The sequence below is a fragment of the Canis lupus genome, chromosome 13 (assembly GCF_011100685.1).
Source record: "Canis lupus familiaris isolate Mischka breed German Shepherd chromosome 13, alternate assembly UU_Cfam_GSD_1.0, whole genome shotgun sequence".
NCBI lineage: Eukaryota > Metazoa > Chordata > Mammalia > Carnivora > Canidae > Canis > Canis lupus.
Window position 1 is genome coordinate 38935115 of NC_049234.1, and position 6581 is coordinate 38941695.

The window sequence follows — 6581 nt, forward strand, 5'->3', positions numbered from 1 at the left end:
TTTAGGGTAAATACTCTCTATGATACCATAATGATGGATACATGTCATTAGACAGTTGTCCACATCTAAAGAATGTGCAGCAGCAAGGGTGAATTGAAATGTGAACTATGGCCTTTGAGTGAGTGTGATGTGTTCATGTAGGTCCATTAATTGTAACAAATGTTCCAGTCTGGTGGGGATGTTGGTACTGAGGGAGACTGATCTGTGGGAGTTTGGGGATATATGGGAACTCTCTGTACCTTCACCTCAACTTTTTTTGTGAATCTAAAACTGCTCTAAAAAATACAAACATCACTCAGGGAAGGGAAACCAAGGCCTAAACCACAAAAGAGATAGATTCCTGTCTTTGTCCCATTCCCACTTTTTTTTTAAGTATGCTCCATGCCCAGCAGGGAGTCCAGCATAGGGCTTGAACTCACGACCCTGAGATCAAGACCTGTGTTCAAGAGTCAGATGCTTAACTGACTGAGCCACCCAGGCACCCTCCCATTTCCAGTTTTCTAAAGCAATTGCTGGAGCAGAGGATCATTCCCATCAGGGATTCTCTGATGAAATGGAAACATTTTCAACCTATGAAGATGGGTTGGTCAGAGCACAGGGTCAGGTGAAAATTAGGGCTTCTATCTAAAACTCACAGCCCATATTCTTAGAATGACAGAAGGGCCCAGGATAAAATCCCAAACACTGTGATTCTGAGCTGTGGATAGACTCCTTGAGAGAGTTCGGGATCCCTAGAGGACTTTGCCCTCTCGGTGTCTCCTGGGTCAAGCTTCTTCCTGGGTCAGGGCTGCCTGAAGGCTAGCAAGAAGCCTGAAAGAGTGGCTACAAATGAATCCATCTGTACCCAGGGAGCAGAATCCACAGACTGCAGCTCAGATATTGCCCTAGATCTGACATCTGGGCCCCTTTTCATTAGGGGACATGGAAATGTCAAATGAGGACCAATGCACTAAATGCTCCCTTATTTGGGTTGGACAGAAAAAGATCAGTAGAAAGTGTTTTCATCACCTTTAAAATGAGTAACATGGAAACAATAGAGATCTCAAGTAAGTTAATGTAGACAATCTTATGCTTGCTGCTTGATTAGAATGAGGACAGCAAGAAACAGGCTCCAAACTCTCTTTTTATCTTTTTATTTTTATTTATTTTTTTGGCTTTCAGCAGGAATAGAGAGGCAGGAAGAAATGAGTGGAGGCTTTTAAAGGTGAGACTCTCCTGGCCAACCCTGGGTTCCCACACGTTTGACCTTCATCTCCCTCTCCATCAGGCCCACGTCCCTCAAAATAGAGGATGCCAGTTCTTAGAGCCAATCCTTCTCAGAAATTAAAGCTCTCTGAGGAGCTCGTCAGGGGAATAGGGACCTGGCACACTGCCTGCTCTGCCCTGCCCTCCTTGAGAGTAACACAGTGTTGGAAGTGGGCAGGGATCTTACCCTCTAGGGACAGTGACACATAGTAGAATAATTCTTGGATGTTTCAGTGGCAAAATTTTGGGATCCTGGCTTTGGACAAGTTGTTAAGGTCCCTAATTTTTCAGGCCCCTCCTTTGAGAGGGCACTTGGCCCCATATGACCATTTGGGATATGTGCGTAGAAGCACCTGCCCCATGACCCAGCAGTCACAGACCAAGCCTTTTCTGCTGGGGCCATTGACCCTTTGAACTTGAACACTTAATTTCTGGGGGGCACTCAGGGTTGAATTTTGAAGTACCCTATGCCCAAGAAGACGTTGTGCTCCGGATCTCGCAAGGTCCTTTGCTCTTCCCTTCAACACTACAAATTGTGCTCCTATTTCCCAACTTTCAGACTTGAGAAAATCTCTCTGCCTGAGAGATCCTAAAGTGACATCGGACAGGCCTCTACCTCAGAAAAGTCATTTGTGCCCTCTTTTATTCCAGGATTCTTCTCCTTAGCTTCCTCATGGATTTCCAGGGCCTGTGCAGCATGTGGTTGACCCGGGAGGGAGAAGCACAGGGAAAAGAGGGTGACAGGAGCCATGAAGTGAGGGATAGAAGGACTATCAGAAATCAGGGATATGGGGAACTGGCATACTGGCCAGCCCTGTCTGGGCTGTCTGCCCCCTTCTCTCTAGGATGCTCTTCTCACCTCTTGTCTCTTACAGACACCCGTACATGCTCTATTTTGAGGCTCAGAAGATGTGAAGATCTGCTGGGTGGGGTCACTGCACATTCCTCATGGCTCCATTCTGGAAATTCTGGGAGTTTGGCTTCCTCATAGTGCCAGCAGTGTCACCACAGCCTCTCTCAAGGGCACCCCGTTCTTGTGGGGCCTTCAGTGTTCCTAGTTGCAACATCATGCTCTCCTCAAGCAGTTCCTCCTTTTGAGGATTAGACTCCATCACCCCGATGTCCCCACTGTGCCTCCCAAACTTCACTGCAGGTACATGCACTTTACCTATGAGACCTCAGAGCCTGAGCTTCGTGATCTCATGCCTTCCTATGGACCTTCCTCAGCTCACTTCCCGCTTCACCCTTCCTCTAGACCTTACATAACCTTGCTTCTAAATTGGCCATAGCCCTTTCAGCTCAGGTTGTTCACAGAAGCCTGTCTGCATTTGCCACCCATATGTGATCACGCCCAGCGCAGCCTGGCTGCTACCCCTATCCCACCTCCCCATGGGGCTTTGTGTGCAGTTCCAATGGATATCCTAGGTATCAAATCCTGGGACACTTTAAGTCCTTATTATAAAGGATTTCTGTAGTATTTGCTGCAGTTATCACTCCAGCCTTTAAATTTCTCTTTGGCTTTAACGTTATCAGGATCCTTATTTTATTTTATTTTATTTTATTTTATTTTATTTTATTTTATTTTATTTTATTTTATTTTATTTTAATTTAATTTTATTTATTTTTTAGGATCCTAATTTTAGTCTGAATCCAATGATGAATCCACTCTCTCCTTGATGGACTCCATTTCCTCTATCAGCGCCCAGTGATGCTTTTGCCCAGGACCCCAGCCCCTACCTTTTCACCCCAAACTTCTGCCAATATAGAGACCTCAACATGGCCCAGAATACCATCATTTCCTTACCTTCTTTTGCATCTATCCCCGTACAAGAATAAACCAAATTTACCTTGGTTTATTTACTCAGACACTTAAATAAGAAATGAGGGGTCATGTTGATCTTCTTTCTTCCTTACTGTCTAAATCTGTCCTGTCACCTAGTCCTTCCAATTTTACCCATTAACATTTCTGGCATTTGTTCCTTCTCTTGCATGTGTATCTCAAATTCAGTCCCATATCACCTTTATCCTGGATAATTCCTATCCCTTTCAGTTTTAAGCAACTTTTTTCTAAACTTATTTTTATTTATTTATGATAGACATAGAGAGAGAGAGAGGCAGAGACACAGGCGGAGGAGAGGGAGAAGCAGGCTCCATGCCAGGAGCCCGACGCTAGACTCGATCCCGGGACTCCAGGATCGCACCCTGGGCCAAAGGCAGGAGCGAAACCGCTGAGCCACCCAGGGATCCCAGTTTTAAGCAACTTTATCTGGCATTACCCCTTCACCTTCCTTACCCATTTCTCTACCATAGGTTCCATTCCATATCACCTTCACCTGAACTGACATCTTTTTGTCCATTTCCCTTCCACCACTTAAATCCCATGTACTTTTATGTGGATCATTCCTATAACATTTTCTTTTCTCCACCACTAGGCCTTCTCCACTGCCTCTTATCTTGGCTGATTAAAACCACTCCACAAAATTAGTTATCTGTCCTGACATGATACAGCTTAAATACTCTCAAAGCTTTCAGCACCCTTTTGTTTATAGCCAATGCCCAATCCTGGTCCACAGAGTCCTTCATGTTTGGGCCACTTTTTGCTTCCTCAGCTCAGCCTCTGCTTGCCTAGGCCTCTGGCACTAGCACAAGAACTGCCCCTGTGCCTACACTCACTTGTGATCATGCCTGTGCTGGGTGCCAGAGGTCAGTGCTCCTGGCCCACTGAGACTTGGTCCTCCCTCCCTCTCTTACTCTTTACCTGGGGATGGAGAAGGGGGAGGTGACATTACTGCTCCAACAGCCACAGATGGTAATCACTTTGAAAATTAAGGGAATTGGAACTGTACATTCCTGTATGGGTGCTGAGGGAGGGCTGGATTCTCGGAATTTTTTTTTTGAGGAGTGGAAAGGAGGTTGTTTCTAGCTATGAGTTTGTCCACTTGAGTGGTGTTTGCTTCATTTTGGTGGTTTGTAGGGAGTTTGCGTGTATGTGTGTTCTTTTTCTTTAAGATTTATTTATTTATTCATTTGAGACACAGAGAAAGAGAGGCAGAGACATAGGCAGAGGGAGAGGCAGTCTACATGAAGGGAGCCCGATGTGGGACTCGATCCCAGGACCCTGGGATCATGCCCTGAACCAAAGACAGACTGTCTACCACTGAGCCCCCCCTCCCAGGCGTCCCAGCGTATGTGTGTTCTAATGAAGAAATTTGGAACAGACCACCAGGACCAGAGAAACTGTGTTGGGGGGAAATGGAGAGATATTGGTCAAAGGGCACAATATTATAGTTACAGGATGAGTAATTTCTGGGGATCTAATGTACACACGGTGATTATATACTTAATACTGCATGTTGTACTTGAAATTTGCTGAGAATAGATCTTAAGTGGTCTTATCACACAAAGAAAGGTGTGGAAAAACTGTGTGAGGTGATGGATGTGTTAATTAGCTTGATTGTGGTAATCATTTCATAATGTATAGATTTATTAAATCTTGAGATTCTATACCTTAAACATATACTGTTTTTGTTACTTTACCCAATACACGTGAAAAAAATTACAGAAACTGCTCTGAAAATGCAGGGAAGGTTTTTGGGTGCAATGTAGACCTTTGTCACTACTGGGGAATTGGACACCATCATGGATGTTTCAGTCTGACAGGGAATCAACATCCCCAGAAAGAGATTTCAGCATAGCTAGGGGACCTCTTAAAGCCCCTTTAGTTTTCGATTTCTGGAAAAACGGGATTGTGAATAATAGAGAGAGCTCTCCTGATCTCATTCCTCTCATTCTGCAGTTGGAATGATAACCCTAAAGCCCAGGCAGGTGAGAAGAGGAAGTGGGCTCAGAAGGAGTAAGTAGAATAATAGTAGGAGCACAGGAAGGGTGAGAATGGGAACCCTGCGAGGCTCTTTGCTGTTAGCTGGGTCTAGAGAGTTTGGCTCTCTAGTTTGGCTCAGAATAGATGCCCATAATGAGGATAAGCCAGCCTGGTTGGTGCGGAAATCAGGGCAGGTGGGCTCTGAGCAGCTTGCACACCCTCCTGCTATCTCCTCTTTCAGTTGCTGGCACCCAGGTGAGTTGTCAGTCCTTGGAGCCTGGTGCTGTGGCCAGTACAGCATTGGCCAGTGACCCTCAACCCGGAAACCTGCCCAAACCTCTTCCCAAGGTCATGGGGTGGATGTAAAGGGTGAGAAACAAGTGACTTGAGATGTTTCCATGATTAGCGAGTGTTTGAAACATTCAATGAACACTGTTCTACCTGGAATGCTTAGGATATAGAAGCAGATAAACATCAGTCCCCACCCTCAAGTAGGCCCTGTAGTTTTGAGGGTAAAACAGTTGTTTTCATACAGGGCACCCCAGCCTACAGAGCTTGGACCCAGGCCCTGCATCCACTTCCCAAATTCTTCTGAGATAGGAGCTTCTAGATATTTTCCTTTAACCACAGGATGGAAAGGTTACTCTACCTTTATTCCACAATGAGCTACATTATTCACTCTCTACTTTTCTTCAGAGGCATTCATCACCACCAGATAATTTCTGTGCTTATCACCTTTCTGTGCTAGAATGTATGCTCCACGAGGGCAGGGATCTTATTTTATTCAATTCTCTATCCCTAGCATCTAGAACCATACCCAGAATAGGCACTTACCAAATACATTTGTTGATTGAATCCACGAATCAACTATACTAGATCTCTTAAAAGAGAGATCTCTTTTTCTTTTTTAAGAAAGGAAAAGAGTGCTATTTGGGAAAGCAGGTTACAACGTTATATGGGTTATTACATACAAATCTCTCTGCAATTGGAGTTATACTATGCCCTCTTTTATAATGAAAAACAGGCCAGTGAGGTGGAACCAAGATTGAGACTCAAGCCATCCATCCCCAAAGGCAATGTGCTCTTTCTCCTGCTGTTGCTGCCGTGACCAGAGTGGCAGGGAAGAGAGCTGGCTCTGCTGTGTGCCCACTGTGCTCTAAGCAGCACACTGGCCACTCTGCACACTTGGCTCTACCTAACCCCAAATAGCCCCACGTGAATTGCTAGTTCTTTTCCCGTTTTGCATATAAGCAAACTCCCTCGGAGAGGTTAGTTTGCCCTGAGTAATTCAGCCTACAAGCTGGGCTCATCTCCAGGCCTCTTTAGTCCAAAGATTCCTATCTTCACAGCTGAGAATTCACATGAGGGTTCTCCCAAGTGCAGTATGTCTATGTATTCACTCTGGATCTGGGTATATACATGCGGTGGGTCCTGGGTCGCAGTGATCTTAATGTGAGATGATTCTGGGTTAAAAATCCATTTGACTTGGGGCACCTGAGTGACTCAGTGGTTGAGT